Raw genomic sequence first — 18,767 nt, 5'->3', positions numbered from 1 at the left:
CAACCTTCCTAGGAAACTGAAGGATACGCTCCCACTCTTTGTCTCCCAGGGGCCTGCCGATGTCTCCCTCCCATGATGTTCTGAGCGGCGACAGCGAGATGGCCCTCCCCTTCTTAATGCTAGCAGTAAGCCATTTGGTCAGATGGCTGCCTGTACCCATAAGGTAGTGCATGGCAATAAGAGGGTTTGTGATAGGCTCCCGTCCCTCAGGCGACCACTTATATGAGATATAATGGCGAAGGCCTGCGTGTAAGAGAAATGAGCCCCTAGGAACGCCGCGCGCGGCCCTAAAGTCCTCGAATGATAGCAGGCGCCCCTCGTCAAACAGGTCGCCCACTTGAGACACCCCCGCGTCATGCCAGGACACCAGCTTATTCGTCGTGAGTGTTCCAGAGCCCAGTGGGATGCCCAGGAGTGGGATCGTGGGGGAATAAGACGTCCTGGGGGATGTGTACCTAAGTGCCCTCCGCCAGTACATCACTGCCAACCGGAGGAGAGGTGGGGCGTCTCTCGGTAAATCCGATCTAGGTAAAAGTAATGTATGCACCCTCCCCTTGGCATGAGCATCCTCCGATACATTGATCTCATGAAGATTGCGTCCTGCTACCCAGTAGGCCAGCCATTGCAGGTGGCACGCATAGTTATAAGCCCTGAAGTCCGGTAGGCCCATACCACCTGAATCAGGGGGGAGTTGTAGTTTAGCGAGGCCTATGCGTCTGCGACCATGCCCCATACAAGTTCCGTGAGTAGTGTGTCAAGGGTATTAAATGTCGCTGCTGGGATCAGGAACGGCAGATTAGTGAAGTGGTATATGAGGCCGGGAAGCATCACCATCTTGGATATCGCCACTCTGCCGGCTATGGACAGGGGTAGTGTCAACCAGAACTGAATCTGTGCCTTCAGCGCTCTGATGGCCCTCCCAAGGTTGCCGTCTATCATCATGTCCGCCTCTCTATAGATTTGTATCCCCAGGTAGCGGAAGGTGGTATCCGCCACCTGGAATACGTGGGGAGCGAATGGTAGAGGAATAGATAAGCCCGTGGATGCAAAGCTACAAGCAGACTTAGAAACTTTTCTGGAGCTTTTTCTCGCGGGGTCTCTCAATGCTCTTCATGTAGCCGGATCCGGTGAGGGTTCGCCCCCTTCAGATTTCTTCTAGTCCCGGTCAAACTCTGGAAGTTGGACCAATGGAACTTTTAGTGGGATGAACCTGGTTGGCTTGGCCGGCTCGCAGTTGAAGGCAGGCGGCATGGCTGGCCAGGTTGAGTCCGTCCCTCTATAGAGCTTTTTTCCAAAGTTGCTCCAAAGTTCTCCAAACTTCTTGAACTTCTTCCTGAATTTCCTCAAGGGGTCCCAAAGTGTCTCAAACTCACTCCAAGGGGCTGGAAGCTCCAAGATGGTCCTTGAAAGTTGAGGATTTCAGTTCCCACAATCCACTGGTACAAAACCATTACAAATCCACTGGTGGTTCTCCAAGGTGCAGATTTAGTTGGTGACGTTCCAGATGAGCTCTTTTAACCTGTAGCTTCCAGGGAGTCCACTCGTTGGTTCTTTTTCAGCAAGATAATCCATAGGGCTGTAGTTTCAGATGGTGCAGTCATCAGAGGTCAGACCTTAGAAATCTTTGCACAGCAACACTTCTCAACAGGGCATTTCTTGCTTCAGTAAGTTTCAAGCAGCAGACCTGAGAGGCTCTGCCCCTCTCAGACACTTATTCCCAGTTCTCTGGGTCAAGTAGGAGGTCACTTCTGACCAATGAGAGCAGGCCAACTCCCAAAAAATATGACCACATCCTGCAGAGTGGGGCATTATTTTGTCCCAGAGTGCACCAGTTCTTCCAAATTCATAATGGCTGATTTTCCAGCAGAGAATCAAGAACTGGCTAAACACACCCATAGGATGGCTTATTTCCATAGACTCTCCCCCTACCATCTGCACATACCTTCCCTAATCCTAGGTCTGGTTGGGGTCAAAAGTGTGGAGTGGAAACTGATACTGTGGCCATCCCTTTGCCTTTGAAGACCATGGTTTACAACTCCTCCCCCTGCTCTGGTATTCCTGTGTAGCAGCACACTGCCCTCCCAGCAGAGCTGGATAACCCCAGGGGCTCTTTATCATCTCTTCAAGGCAGCCTGGCTAATACACTTAACTCTGACCAATCAGGGGAGACCACTGGAAGGCTGAATTTGGACTTACAAACAAGAAAGTCTTATAACTTCCTGTATGTACACTTTAGGAGAAGTTCAACAATATGATATTGTTGGATTTATTAATATAATTCTGGGACATTTTTTAATGGAATTTCTAGCCTGTTCCTATCAAGAGTTATTAGTTACTAACCTCCTGTCATGTTAACCTATGTGGTCTGGGATTTGCGATGGGGAAAATCACTTGGGCCATTTTTCCAGCACTAGGGCTTATAAAAACATATTTTATAAGTAAATCACTTATTTCTACAGGACCCCCACGACATGTGCAACTGGGGAGACTTTAGGAGTTTTGAGTCTGTAGAAATATTGCAGATCCTCCCTCCACAGTGCTCCTAGCATCAAAGTCAAATTTGAGCAGCACTTTACCACTATGTGGGGAGTGAAATGTGAAATTTCACTTAACCCAGGGCCCCCCACCCCTGGGACACCTAGGAGAGACCCCGGGGGTTCCTAATATGTCAAATCATTGTAAATTATTCTTTGTTAAGTGTCCCAAACCCCAAAGTCGAGTTTGGGCACAATTTACTTTTTTAAAAGCAGTCTTGGCGCCCACGGCTGCTTTTAAACTGACCTCAGGCTTCAGCAGTGCACACATGCAAGTGCAAAAAGAGCTGCTGGCCTCTAAACTGCCATGCCCTAGGGTACTAGAAACTACTAGGTAGTTTCAATCCCCCTGCCCTATTATATACTAGGTGCTTAGAGGGTAGGCCATGCCAATCACAGTGGTACTCCACCATACCATTGTGTACCCTAGTGTATGTAGGTGTTTTAACTGTATTCTAATGTGTATCTTTCAGCGTAGCACTGGCCTGGGGCCTGGTTAGGCAGAGCCCACGGTCAGTCAGAATCAGTTACCACCAGTATCAGTCAACAAAATATTGTGGGGTGCCCAGGGCACAGGATGACTTTGCAACAAAAGGATTATTTAAAAGTAATGTAATTCTATTTTCTTTACATTTATTCTTACATTAATCTTAAAATTAAAAAGGTCATTTAAATATTTCATTATATTGTAATAAATATATTTTAATTGTAGTTATTTTGTAAACATAAAATTATATATTTTTATTGTTTTAAATAATTACAATTAATTTAACATTATTTCCTATGTGCTTTTATTTTAAGTCCCTACCTCTATTACTTTCTGTGGGAGGGGTGTTGCAGTACCAATAGCACCTATCTCTACTTTGAGCATGAGTAATTTACTCCTTTTTTAGGTCCCTTTGTGGCTGTAGCAACTTTAGAAGTGCAGTTTGTGAACAAGAATGGATTTACTTTTTTGTGCGTGGGTGCCCGTCCCTCATTAAACCCTCCCTAACTCTACCTTAATCCCTCCTTACTGCTCCATAATCACATCCCTTCAGTAGTAAGAACTCCACATTTTCCAGCCACTCATCACTGTTCCTTCCACATTTCCTACTAAGGGCCATATGTATCAACACATTTCCCCATAGACACAGAATGGACAAAACCCTTTGATACATCGGGCCCAAAAACATTTGCTCACATGTGCAAATAAACCGCAGTCAGGAGATCTCAACTGGTAGTACATATGTAATACTACTATAATTCTTCAAAACACACTACAAAATCCCGTCTGTGAATATGACCCTTACTTTGTAGCATTAAGTACATGGAATAATGCTAGATTTACTGCACTATTCCAAATCTTTGCTGCCAAAGTGGATTCTGGAGACTGATGGACAGCATGTATTAAACATCAGTGTGCTAAATCTTAATGTGATGCACAAAGTTGATGGTCGAAAGCTTGTGAAAGTTCACTGGCAATTGCTCGGGTTGCATTCCAGTGCAGACAGAGACCATCCAAATGCAAGTCAGACCTGGTCCTGCTCCAATACGAACAGTCTCACATGAACCAATATGCCTGGTCCCCTCTAGAAAGGACCAAAAGCAAATACAGACTGGGCTCAGCCTTGTTTGGCCTCATCAGGAAAGTGAAGCCTAAATCCTTGCCGCAGTGGGCAAGGGACACAAGACTGTGCATACCCATCTTACTTAGAGCCTGCAATTGAAACGCAAAGGTAAAAAGTGAAGTGCTTGCAAAGGTCCTTGACACTGCCAACCACTCGGGCCACATTCTCACATTCTAGTCTACATTCATTGTGTCCATCATGCAGTTACACACAGGGACCAGCGATATACTTATTAAAAATGGCCCCGCTTCAGTGGGAGCAGATAAACCTGGACTGTCATGCTAAGTTTCCTCTACATGATTAACACAAGCCTTGTTGGGTTTCATCAGTAAGGTGCGTCTTGTGTCCTATGGCACAGAAAGCATAGGACCCACATCTGGGGATACACGTCTCACGTAAGGTGCCATATTGAAACACGAAGATATTGGGTGTAAAGTTTGCAAAGTCTCGGCCACTTGGAATCACTGCTGTCCAGGGCATCATGTTTTTGTCCATTAAGTCTCTCTATGTCAAGTTCAGGCGCTTGCAAACCAGACTTTAATTTTGCCCCAGTGATAGTCCAGCCTGAACTGCCAAGCTAGTCCCGTCAAATCATGAAAACAAACACCTAGGACCAATTTTCTCCTTGTTTTGCCTCATTGGTAAAGTTTTTTTGAATATTGTGGCAGAGGAACCAGGGGACACACATTTGGGCATGCTCATCACACTTTGGGCATCACACTGAAAAAAAACATGATGGGTGGAAGTTTGATTTAATCTTATACTCTACATACACTAGTGATCCTAATCCATTGTTCAGAGACAACATAGCCTATCATTTTGTATGAACCTCCCATTTGTGGCTGGACCAAGACTAATTTGCATATGATTGGACTCTAGATGCACCTGTAAATACACAAGTGAGCAAAAAACAGTGTACTTGATGTGGTCCTTAGTGGTTTTTTTTGGCAATTTTATATAGTGCAAACCTAACCTGAAGGTATCAGAGTTCTTTACATGAGCACCAGTTGCGTTACAGACGGACACATTCATTTTTGTTCGGCATGGGGAGATTAAAGTGATTTGCCCAGAATCTCAAGATGTTGAGTGTCCCTGCCGGGACTGGGACTCCGTTCCCCAGCTTCGAGGTTGGCAGCTCTAGCCCTTAGGCCTCATCCTCTCCCCAGTGGTTGATATACATTCCAGCTTTTCATCCATCATCTTTGGTGCTATCTTTCTGTAGTGGTCTGGAGGCAATACAATATTATTTTCCAGGACTCTTTGTATAAGTGATAGCTTTTTCGTGATCCATTTCTTCTATGATAATGTAATTATTAAGTCTACATAATTTTTTGTATTTTGTTCTGATTCTTTGGTGACCTAGGCAGAACAGCACAGTACTTGTAATACTTCTATTATAAAGATTACTATATTCTTGGTAGTTATTTTCTGCTTTGGGATTCAATAAGCTTCATTGCATGGCGTGTGCTAGTACTTTTTATCAAAGCATTTTTCATAGATCGTTAATGTCACACAGCATTTTGATTGGCAGCCCTTAAAACACCTCAAACACGAGAAAGTAGGTATGTCCTGGCTCCATGAAAGTCATTCAAGTTGAGAAGCCATGCTTGTAATAGTGCAGGACACAAAACTGTAGCATGCAGAAGATGTGGGTGGTAACAGTTTTCCACCTGCTCTCTCGATGGAGGACTTTGGTGGCGGCTATAAAGTGGTATTTCTTAAAAGTCTATCCGTTAGTGCAGAGGTCTTCAATCTGTGGGGCGCGACCCCCAGGGGGGCTGTGGAGTCTTAGGAAGGGGGTGCATATTTCCCAGCCTCACTTGTGCCTGGAATCCAAAACGTTTGCTTTCTTTTTGGAAAAAGAAAACTATCCTTTGTTGCTTAAAATGCTTCAGCTAAAGTTTCATTAATTGAGTTTCTTGTGCTCTGAAAAGCCTTTGTGCCATGGTGCCTGGTTGCCTGGATTAAATGCAAATGTGTGCTATTAGTAAATCTGCAAGTCTAAAAGGGTGCTTGGCAGCTGGTTCTGGCAAAGGTTTTTCATATTTTTGATTGGTAGTGCAAAGAATTAATAACTGTGCTCTGAAGTGCATGCTTTTAAATGCAATTGTATTTACACAGTCTTTATTACCCATAAGAAGGTGTTAAAGGGACAGTTATGTAGAAAACCATTGAATTACATATGCTCTGGTATGTATAAAATCTACATTTTGGAAGCACCATTTTATCTTAAAACAATTTGCCCATTTGGTATCAGTCTATCTTATACTGTGTGTAATGCAAGTATAAAATTATGACAAATATTCACAGTGCTTTCTATCAAAGGTTGTGCCCTTGTAGCACTAAAAAAACACAAGTCACTATTCTGCACTGTACCAACCAAGATTTAATTCTGTGTCTCTCTGGCTACACACAGACCTCTGCAGTACTTTAACTAATAGAGGTTTCATAATGTACTACAGTGATTCCCACTGAGTAATAACTTTTTTTGTAATTTAAGCTACCCATTATTTTATATGTAGCTACCTGATGGTGAAAGACCTAAAAAATGTACTGAACATTTTGGGGCTTATTTATGAGAGGCTTCACCGCCAGAGCTTCACTTTTTTGATGCTCCTGCAGTGCAAGCGTCTCAGCCATACCTATGAGGCGGCGCAAAGTTACCCTGCATGGATTTACATGGCCTCATATAGAGTAAGACAAAGCAGCACAAGTCACTGCGTTGCCTTACTCTGCATCAAGGAGGTGTTCAATAGATGTTGCATGGGGTTTCCACGCAACACCCATGGACTTTGATGCTATCCCAGATTTGCAAAATCGTGTAAACCTGGGACAGCGTCAAAACCTTACGCTTCCCATGCGGAGGTGTAACGAGGAAATATGGTTTCATTTCTCCTACTTTTTTCCACGTACAATGTGTGCTGCATTCTGCAACTCACATAGAAACAGGAAAAAGCTTCTTTGGATTGTTTTTGAGAAGGAAGATGCCCCTTCCTGCACAAAAGTAATCTTGCCGATGCCTGTGCTAAGCAGCAGTTTGTGTGCCAAAGCAAGAGGAAAGTACAGGAACCCACTGTACTTCATTAAAATGATGCATACCTTCTCTTTCAAATTGGTGTAAGGCAGCTCAGCAAGAAGGCTTGTGGCGCTGCCCTATGTCAATTCCACACAAATTATGCCCTTTGTTTTTAGCTACACCTTCGACTATGCCCCCACACTCACTGACCGTTGGTTTGCTAAACACTGTTTAATACATTGCCCCACTATTAAACTCATTTGCTGTGGGAATAGGGGGTGTTTATCTTTGTTGATAGTTGTCAATGATGAGGAGTACCAGGTTCTAGAATATTTTGTCAGGAGGGGGTCCTTTGACCTAAAGAATTTTGAGAAAGGTGTTTCAGCATCAAAACGTTTGAAGACCTCTGCATTAGTGATTGACACCCGTCAGCTAGCAGGGATATTGAGAGCCAAACAAGTTTCAAGAGTTTCGAGTAAAATTTCTAGATCCTAGATATGTAGGCACCCTATCCATCATGCTGTTTGCTTGTTTTTTAAATTCATACATAACGTTTTGCACATTGTTAAGACACCTCGGCATCTGGTCACTTTATAACAAACAAGTTGGTTTTTATTCAACAGGGTACATTATCAATATTACCTCGAAGACTTCTTTCATACATTTATATTTTAATTTTGTGAAAATTGTTTTGCAAGGGTTTTAATTTACTATGCAATAAAAAATATATTTGTTATTTAAAGAAGGCAATGGATTTCCTCAGCTATCATGAACTCACTTTTTGGACAGTATCCCAAATTTCAGTCTGAAAAGGTAAAGAGTCTTTCTAGAATGGTATCTTCAGTTCAGTTTTGGTAACATGGCTTGATCAGCAAAGCTCTACTCTAGGGGAAAATGCATTTTGAGAGAGTGTCACGATTTACACAACAGTATAGTGAAAGAAATATAGAACTTCTATGTTCAAACCAAGTTTAGGTAAAAGAGGAATGTTTATTCAGAAGCAAGAATTTTGACGATAGGATCCTGGGATGAAAAGTTTATTGTCAAGAAATGTTACCCCGGAAATTCCTTGCACGAATAGTCCAGTGTTCAAAATATGATAATACAACTGCAGAGTTCTAGGACCTGTAAAGACTTAGGGGTCGATTAGGGTGGCGGACGGATTGCCCCCGCTGGGCTGCCGGTACATCATACTGTAAACTCATTCATCAATCTTTTTCTTCAAGGGCCACTTTCAGCTGAAGGTTCTGCTTGTGCTTTGTGTAGAGGTGGGTGGAACTCGTGAGGTTTCACTCTGTGAAATTCTGCTAAGTTACCTAAAAGCTCTGTGAGATTCTGCGGCGTTCCACATGGGGTGGAATTTCGGCAAGTCGTGCTGCTCGCACTGATTTCTAATGCCAGGAACTTGCTCCACACTGTAAAATCAGCATGAATGCACCACGTGGAATGCAAGAAGGCGCTGCTTTTTTCTGCCACTGGAGTACATTTTCTCCTTGAGCGGCAGCTTCCTAAATGTGAACGGTAGTGGCCTGCTGCAACTGGCCGCTTTGAGATATCTTGGCGGGCGGCGTTCTAGTGAACGAAAATCATGCTAGGGGATGCAAATTCTAGCTTGCTCGCTCTAACTTAATGATGGCAAGCTGCACATGAGGAAAAATTCAGCCACATGCCGGTTGGTGGGGTTTTGTCGTACCTCCGTGCTCCAAGAGGAGCACAGAGTAGGCAAAACTCAGCAAACTCTGCCGGAAGAGCAGAATTTTTTGCTCACTCCTAGCCTTGTATCCCTTGGCTAGCCAGTTCCAATTCTCCTCTAGCATTTTATTCTCTATCACAAATCTCCCTAATGCTGACATGCTTGTAGCCTCACTCATCATAGAGGTATGGCTGCTATTTGAAGATAATCGGTGCGACAAGTGAATGTTCATGGACTCTTCTTAGTATCCTTCTTTTCAAATTCAGAACCCCCCATAATATCATAGGGGCATATTTGGACTCTCCCCGTTCTTTTCAGGCATTAATGACTTCCTCTAGCGTAGTTCTTATCACTTTATTGCCATCAAGGAGATTTCTTTCCTGGCACAGATCAATGGGAGCTTTGGACAGTAAGCCATTAAAGAAAGGCAGATCTTGAGACACTTAAAAACATAGTAGGATGACAAAGAATTCACCACAAGCGGGAAGGACTTTTATGCTCTTCCTGTGAAAATGTTGGCAATTATACCACATAATAATGTAAGCTTCTTGCTGCTGTCCAACATTTGATGGAGAGGGCCTGCTGTGCTTCATCTCAGAGGGTGTGACCTGCATGGGTAAACAGTTTTTCCTGTAATGTTGCTTAAGCAGCAATGCTGCTTTCTGTGGCGGTGATCTTCAAACTTTTAAATGCCATGCCCCCATGGAAAATAAATAACTGGAGCCCACCCTTAAAATATTTTACAATTATTCTATTAGACTTGCAATGTTTAAATATGTCTAGACTTATTTAAATGTTGCAGTTAAGTTCTGGACCATTTTAAAATACATGATTGCCAAACATACTATTCTTGTCAGGCAAGCCTTACTAAAGTGTCTATGTATCAACAGTGTGATTATTAAAAATAGGAGTAGGGGTGTTTGAAGAATATTTGGAGTCTTTTCCCTTGTGACACCTTCTCTCGCCCAGGACATAAATGACAAAAGATGTTAGTGATGGTCCATTACAGAGGGGCTGATTGCTGCTCATTGTTTTCCCTGCTGAAAACGAAGCACTGTTATCAGCATAACCAGCATGGCCAGAGCCCCCCTGGGATCACTTGAGGCCTCCTTAGGGGGCCTGCATCCTAGTTTGAAGACCCCTACTCTAGGGGAGAGTGTTTTTGGCACGAGCAGCACTGTTTACACAATAGTAAATTCAAAAGAAATAAAGAAACCAAGGCCAAATCAACTTTAGATAAAAGTAGAAATATTTAATGACTATTCAGGAACAAAAATTAACAAAATTAGATAATTTAGTCAAAGATAATCAATGGTATTAATCAGTAAATGCTGCTCGAACTAGTGGATGAAGCTGAAATGTTGCAAAACGGAAAAGGCCAAAGGAATACAAACTTAAAAAAAAAAAAAAGTTACCTCACATACCTGTCAAACACTCATTCAAACAGTAATTGAAAATTAATTATGTATTTAATTTTCCCTTGTGGTCGTCTGTCGAACCCCCCTAAACCCGGCCCCACCACTCTTACCTGCACAGGCTGTGCCTGAAGGAGAGTAAAGCTGGAGCCAGGTGATGAAGAGAAGAGAGTCTCAGTGAAAGAAGAAATATGTCAGTTGGAAAGCACCGGTGGAATTGATCGGCTCTGCTTCTAACAGGTTCAATGTATAGATTTTTACCTTCCCTGAAAATTCTGTGTGTGCAGTTTTAATCCAAGTGAAGTGTTCCTCTAGATGATGCTGATGGAGAGTTTCAAAAGAAATGTAATATAAGCATGTATGTCAGTATCATACGCATTTCCGAATGATGGCTTCGCCATGATGCACAACCTGTGAGTCAGTCGCCCTCAGGTCAGCAGGAAAGTAGCTCCACAGGACAGCATCTTAGGAGCAGTCCACTTAAAAGTCCAACATGTTTCTGCCCGGCATAAAAATATATGTAGAAAATCACAGTTTATAGCAGGCCTGCAGACTCCTTTGACCCTCAATGCCTTTTTTTGGGCCGGGGGAGAGGGTGGGGTGGGGGGGGGGGGCAAGTCTTAAGATGTTTCTAAGGAGCAGCAGCGACCAAAGACCACTTGAAGCGTGCAGACCTATACAATTGGTAAACGTGTACTGTCCAGCCACTCTAAAATTCCCATGCAAGGTCTTTTCACTTTTTCTTTAGCATGAAGCATTTCCTGGTCTTGTGAGTAAAAAAGTATTATTGCCGCTTTAGCGGTCGTTTTCTGCCACTAAAGCGGCGATAATTTTATCGCCCATCCTTGATAATATGCCCCTTTGTTCTACAAATTCAAATGAGGTAGAAGAAAGAAACTGTTCTTCAGAGCTCATTCAAGAGCCCATGTTGTCCCCCTTTATGCTTTTCCTACTAACTTGAAGAACAAAGGCAATTTTGTCGTCTTCTGACAAAACTGCTAGCACCTATGGTGTGCAAGGAGGGATGCAAATTCTTTCCTTGATCTCCAGCAAGCATGGAACACGCAGGCGAAGTAGCTTTCAGGGGCTTATTTACAAGCCCCTTGCGCTGTCGGCACGTCACATTTTCTCATATTAAAAGTGACGCACCAGCGGCGCAAGGGGCTTGTAAATAAGCCCCCCAATGTTTATAATAACCACAGCTCACACTGCCCTCGCCCTACTATAAAATAACTTTTTATGCACACTTCCTGGCAGAGACCAAATGATCCACTTCAAACTGTGACATTTTATAATAGAGGTTCCTTCTTACAGGAAGTGATGCAAATTCACGTTAGTCCGCCTTTGGCTAAAAAATTAGATAATTATGACCGCTCTTTTAAGTTTTGATTGGAAAGAGTTATTTGAATCTGAATACGAATTTGGACTCACTGTGTGGAGATGCCTATGTGAATACTAACATTCTGCTCATTTCCAGCAGGATAACAAACTGCAAATCAAATGCTATTGCTAAAAAGTATTTTGATTTAAACGTCCAGACATTTATGACTGGTTGCATAGACACAAATGCATAGTTTCCAAAATCAAGGGGCTACTCATAAGTGCAGGGCAGGCCTAAGGCCAAAATGTCCAGATACAACTGGTCCTTTGGGTTATCTACAATAGCACCAGAGTCCTTTGTCTGTTGGACCTTTGGCTTTCCTCATGCACAGTGGAGCATTGAAACAAACTAAAAAGTGATAGTAATAACTCGGGCCTCATTAGGCGGCATCTCTGTCCAACGTGTTTTCACCGCCATGTCACACAGGAACCTCAGCCACTGGTAATTGCATGGGGTTGCTTCTGAGCCCATCAAAGTTTTGCCCACCATCCCATGTCAGACAGTACCAGCCATATCAAAATCAGCCTTTTTGCTGCACCAGTGAGAAATCCCAGGCCAGCTCCCCAATGAACTGGAACACAAGCAATATCAGACTGAAACAAGTTAGGCCCCATCATTGGCTTGAGTTCTGCGGCACAGTGAGCATGGGACCCATGTCTTGGCATACCTGTCGGACAATGGGCATTACGATGAAGAAATCAAACAAGTGATGGATGGATGGCTTTGATCAATCTCAGCCAGAAGGGAAGGAAGAAAAGTAAGTGGGTTTGAATTTGCCTATTTCTTAGAAAATTTTATAGAATCTCATAGAAATTTTGTGGAAGGATTTTTAAAGGGTGAAATGTGGTTTGCAGGATTCTTGTGTGAGTTTTTTCATATGAAAGCATAATTTGCCTAAAAAAGTAACAATTGAATAGAGACTTAGGGCCTGATTACGATGTTGGCTGGAACGGCTCCGACCGTCAGTCGTAGCCCTCCAGCCTGCATCGTAATCGGGGTTTGATTCCGAGTGAACCATTTTGATGGGGTTGGTCGGATGGGAGTCCGAATTGGATTTTGGAGTGGCATACAATGGGCTAAGAGAGCCTGTCCGCCATTCGGAAAGCCATCAGTAATCCCTAAGCCAGCTCTTTCCGGCAGAGGGATTAAGATGGTAGATTCCCGCTGCCTCCGTGATGGCCATTCTAACACAGATATACATTGGGAATCTGTCTTAGGGGGCCCCCAGAAGGGCCCCCATGGGTGCAAGGCCACTGAATGGTGGCCTAGGTGCCCCCCTGTTGATCCCTGCACCTGGTGGCAGGCACCTTGGGGTGCCTGCCAAGGGGTGCAGGGATGAGGTGCATCTTTGCTCTTTGCAATGAGAGCATGCATTCCATTTGGAATGCATGCTCCAATTGTAAAGAATAGGATTGCGACCAAACAGGGTTCAGTCGCATCCTATTTGCTGGGCTGGAATCGACGACAGCAGGTCGTTCGGTTCCAGTTCCCAACCGATGTCGGATGGACTCCAGTCTGTCTGACATTGGATTTGGCCCCTTAGTAGAGCAGAAAATATCTCTAAAAGAGATATTTTCATCACAACAGTCTCATGCAGGAAACCTGATTGTAATCACATAATCCCCAAATCCCAAAAAATTCACAAATTTAGTAAAATGTGAAATTTAGGAATTTCATAAAAGAGTCTAGTTATAACTGGTCCACTGTTTTTCTCCGGTGAACGTCATATTGTTCTATTTTCCAGGACCTTATGCACTTTGTAATCACAGGACAGATGGTCCATTGGCAATTGTCTGGAGAAGATGACTAATCATTAGGGTATAACAGAACTGCTTTAGGCAAATAATGTAACTTTTCATTACGAATATTTTTGTTTCTCTTAACTGAATAGTTGTTTTTGCTAGTTGTTGCTTATGTACCTCAAAAATGTTGTCTCTGAATACTCCTGCAGATTGAGTCAAACAACAAGGATGAGCTGGGGATTTCTCAAAGAAACAACATACATTTTTGGCTTTTAGAGGACAGATTTATTTGGCTCTGTTTGTGCGCAGATAAAACTCTCATAAAGATTATGTGTGCTTGCATCCATAACTTAAAAATCCACTTTCCTACACTGTTGTTCAGCACTGCATCGTTGATTTGCAAGGAGCAGTCTTACAAGTAAATAGATTACAGGTCTGATATAATAAGAGGCAGGATGGGGGTGTGGGGGTAAAAATTGTGAAGTAACTTTTTGTGATCTGTCTGTAATTTTGCCTATATACTAATAGCTTGTGTCACAAAATGCCCAATCATTGGAGGTCACCTGCCTAATAAATGTTATTAGAGCATTGGAATGTTGAGCGCCCCATTGAAAACAATAGAGTGCTCCGGGCTTCCAATAGCTGGATGAAGCCCAAAGGATCAACATTCCCATGTTTAGCAAAGGTCTCACAGAGCACAAGGGGATTTAATCCCCTTCAGACTCCATGAGGCCTTTGTTTTACAAATTAAAACATTCTACCTTCTAGGGGTGGAATGCTCTAATAAACTTCCATAACAGGCTCTACTGGCCATTAAAGGCCCACTCCCTTGTTAAAGGCCCTCTCCTTCGGCTAAAGCCTTTATAGCTGGAGCAGGCCTTTAAAGGCTGGTAGAGTCAGCTACAGTGGGCTGTAAGGCTATATTAGAACATTGGCATGTTGGGGGCCCCATTGAAAACAATGGAGTGCTGCGGGCTTCTAATGGCTGGTAGAAGCCCAGATCTTCAATTTTGCAATGCTGCTGCTCACAGCTGATGCTATGAACAAAGGCCTCACATAGCGCAAGGGGGTTTTAATCTCTTTGGCACTGTGAGGGCGTTGTTTTATTTGTTAGAACAGTCTGCCCTCTAGTCGTGGAATGTTCTAATAGCCTTATAGCCCTCCATAGCTGTGCTATACCGGCATTAAAGTAACACTCTCTTATTAAAGACCCTTGCCTTGGGCTTTGACCTTTATCACTGAAGCAGGCCCTTAATGGTCAGTATAGGCTATATTAAGGCCATTCACTATTTGTGAACTCCTGCAATTGGCATTGAATGCAGGAATGGTGGCCAGAAAAGACCATCTGATCACCATCCCTGCTCACGTTCCCAAATGTAGAACTTTATTTAAAGCAGCCTGTCCTTAAAGGTACACAAATCCTTTTTGGGCAGACTTCAAGGTAAGCAGGCAAATTGTCCCCAAGACCACTGCCACTGTATACTCCCTAAGGCCTGCCCACACAATTTTCAAAGGGAAAGCCGCAAAATAGGGACTTCTTCTAATTTGTGAATGAGTTATCAACTCCTTTGAGATGTCTGTAACTTTTCAATGGTTTGGTGTCACAAACGAGTAATACATCCCAATAAGAATTGTAATTAGCTCCCTTTCATGCCCCCTCCTACTTACACTTTGGAAAGAATACCAAACCCCTTTTGCGATTCAGGAAGTATTGGTATTTTTAAAAATACCATTTTGCACTTGGAAACCATTTTTTTGGGTGTCACTGGGTATGTAACTGCATAATGCTTCATATATCTGTCACAATGAAGAGTTTTAGGGTCATGGAGATTGATGTGTCTACATTAGCAAGCCTGTCAGTGATAGTCATGAAAGCAGACTTCATGTTATTGTTCTGTTATGTTATCCGGGATTTATAGAGCGCACAGCTGCTCGAATGGGTGTCCCGGCGCTAAACATCCTGGTCGTGGCTGACAAAAAGATACTAGGCTCGCTGAGATGAAATGCCATTGCTGAAATAACCAGGTTTTTAATGACTTCCTAAAGGTCAGAAGGTCCTGTGTCAGTCTAAGTTCCAGAATGAGACTGTTCCAGAGATGCGCTGTATGCACCTGAAAGGAGCAACCCCCTATCCGTGCCGGATAGAATTTAGGAATATACGCGAGATGAAGCGCCGAGGATCTCAGAGAACGAGGAGGGTGGTAAAATTCAACTCTATTCCTAAGATATGGGGCCCCTGAACCATGGAGTGCTTTGAAAGCTAAAATCATTGCTTTAAAAGTTATCCTCTTGTGGATCCGGAGCCAGTGCATAGCCTTCAGGTGAGAGGACATCCGAGTTCTGGGGCCAAGCATGAGTATCGTCCTAGCCGCTGCATTTTGTACTACCTGCAGTCGATTCAGCAGGTATTCAGGGATACCCAAGTACAGAACATTGACATAGTCCAGCCTAGAAGTAACTAGTGCCTGGACTACAACTTTTCTGTGTGCTACTGACAGCAGAGGAAGGAACTGCTTGAGCATCTTGAGTACTCCAAAGCAGGCACCTACTACAGATTAAATTTGGGAGTTCATAGATAAATTATCCTCAAGCCCGATGCCTAGTTTTTTTACCGTTTTGACTGTGGAGGTAGGGGGAGACATATCCTGGGGCCACCAATTTCGCCAGATATTATCTATAGGCAAGCCAAAAAGAATAATCTCCGATGTCTCATAGTTACATTTCAATTGATGTGATTGGAGCCAGGAAAATAACTCAGCGAGGCAAGGCAGGAGTTAATCATTTCTCCTCTAAAGACTGCCTCCTTGTTGCAGGTAAAAAGTAATTGTGTATCGTCCAAGTATGTTACTATCTTGGCTCCAGCTAGATAAGCCGGGGGGGGGGTCATATAAGGAATAAAGAGGGTAGGGCTCAAAATCGAGCCCTGCGGGACCCCCACCTTTAGAACGGGAGAGGATTCTGCAACAGGCGCAGCCCAGATCGTTTGTTGGCGGTCTTTCAAAAAGGAGGAGAACCACTGAAGTACCGTGCCCCCGCAGCAGCACTCTTGATGTCTCAGAAGAAGCTGATCGTGGGGCACGGTATCAAAAGCCACAGACAAGTCCAATAATATCAACACAGCCTTACCACCTTTATCTAGAGTCTCCTTGATGATCTCCGAGACTTCTACAAGAGCGGTTTCAGTGCTAGAGTTTGACCTGAAACAGGACTGGCTCTGATGGAAGATTTGATTAGTTTCAGCATATGATGTGATAACACTGTGGGGGCGTGGCTAAGCACGCAATGGCGGAGGTCGCAATAGGGTAGAGCTCCGTGCTGAGCTCCCCTTCCCTGGGCCGATTCTCCGCCATAATTCACTGCTGCCGGCCGAAATTGCAGGCGGACCTTCCAGGCACCGTATTCGGCATTCTCACCGACTTTGGCTCCGGAGGCCCGGAGCGGCAAGCACCGGCCTGTCCTACGGCCTTCCTGCGGGCCCTGGCGCTTCCTGCGCGGCGGGCGAATTCACGCGAGGCCGCGGATCGGGCCCGGCGCCCAGGCCACATCCTGATCGCACGCCCTGACGGACGCGGCCGGCTGGCCAGCCGGTGCCAACCTACGGGAGGCCTCTAGCAATCCTGCACCCCTCTCCTCCACGATACTGACCGTCGGTGAGGGGCCTGACGTGGAAGGCGCGCTGCTGTTGCCCGAGCGGGGGACACGACTACCTGGCCCTCTGACGCAGCGCCTGAGGACGAAGCAGCTCCTGGGCCGATGACACACTGGCGGAGCGGTGGGGCCGGATGGCGGACCCCCCCCGGCTGAACTTTGCCGGGAGATCGGGCCTGCCTGGTAAGACCCCTCCTTGATAGTCCGCGCTGCTGCGGCGGGTGCTCCCAGGGATGCACGGATAGCATGGACACCATGTGCGAGGAGCCCGCTGGATGCCCGCTGGTGCTGTTGGCACATCTCATGCCTCCCACCCGGCCTGCGGCGATGCTGCCCGGACGGCAGTGCTGACCGGCCCACAGGCGCACGTGGCAGATTGGCCGCTCCTTGTGCCGAAGTCCTGCGACAACCCACTCTGCACCAGACTCTTTCATGCGCCACCCACGGAGCCGGCTGCCACCCGCGCAACGACACACGGCGAGCAAAGCCACGGGTCGGGCCTGCCGCCTGGGCCCTCAGCTGCGGCCTACAGACGACGTTGCCCTGCCTCCTTACCTCCATACCTTTTCGAACGCGGGCCCGGAGAGACTGCATACTGTCTTGGCCCTAGCTCCTTGCTACAGCCTGCGCCGCGCGGAGGCCCTGCGCTGAAGAGAGACGAGGTCCTACTTGACAGCCCTCACTAGCCGCGTTGACGGCGGGCACTACTGCTCCGTCCTACCTACAGACCGGGAACGCGCAGTGCAGGCGGCGCGAATTGGCAGTTGGCGTGGGACCTGGAGATAACGTGGAAAGACCTATCGATTGCGGCCATTGTCTACATCGCCAGTTGGTCGTAGTGTTCCTAAACAGCTGCGCAGATTGTACTGTCCATCAGGCGATCCCGCACATGTCCGGAGGGGTACGAACCCGCACTGGGACTGGAGGTGCCCCGCCAAAGGGTAAATCAGAAAAATCAAAGGGCAAGATGGCTGCCGATCAAGTGGCCGCGAGATTGGACAGCATACTAGCAGCCATGGAACGCATGGAGCAGTCCCTCCAGCTGACCAGAGCTTCGCTGGAGTCCAAAATAGACAGCGTCGCCATCGATCTCACCCACCTACGAGACGACCACAGGAAGCTGGCTGATCGAACTAAGACATTGGAGGGGACAGTCAGGGACCTTGAACCCACAGTCACCCAGACAGATAAGCAGGTATAAGACCTCCTGAACAGAGTTGAATTTTTGGAGGACCGAGCTGAGGACGCGGAAGGGAGGGCGAGACGCAACAACATCAGACTCGTGGGGGTCCCGGAAAAATGGGAAGGGAATCATCCCACCCATCATGTGGAGGAATGGCTCAGAAACTTGCTACCTGAAGGCACGCTTTCGCCATACTTTGTGGTGGAGAGGGCACACCGAGTTCCTACAAGACCCCAAGCCACGGGCGCTAACCCACAGCCACTCCTTTTCCGGATCTTGAACTACAGAGACAGGGACACGGTGTTGCGGGAAACTAGACGACTTGGAGAAATCCGCATAGACAATGCTACCATAATGTTCTTTCCGGATTACACCATTCAAGTGCAACGTCAATGGCACGATTTCTTGGAGGTAAAACGACGTCTCCGCACCGCTGGCCTGAAATATTCTCTTCTCTTTCCTGCGAAACTGAGAGTGGTGGCACGGGACAAAACCTATTTCTTTGACACCCCCGAGGAAGTCGGCGAGTGGCTGGACGGCGGCAC

This window comes from Lissotriton helveticus, chromosome 11, assembly GCF_964261635.1.
Source record: "Lissotriton helveticus chromosome 11, aLisHel1.1, whole genome shotgun sequence".
NCBI classification, from domain to species: Eukaryota; Metazoa; Chordata; class Amphibia; order Caudata; family Salamandridae; genus Lissotriton; species Lissotriton helveticus.
The sequence above is the reverse complement of the archived record's forward strand: the minus strand, read 5'-3'. Positions refer to the sequence as shown.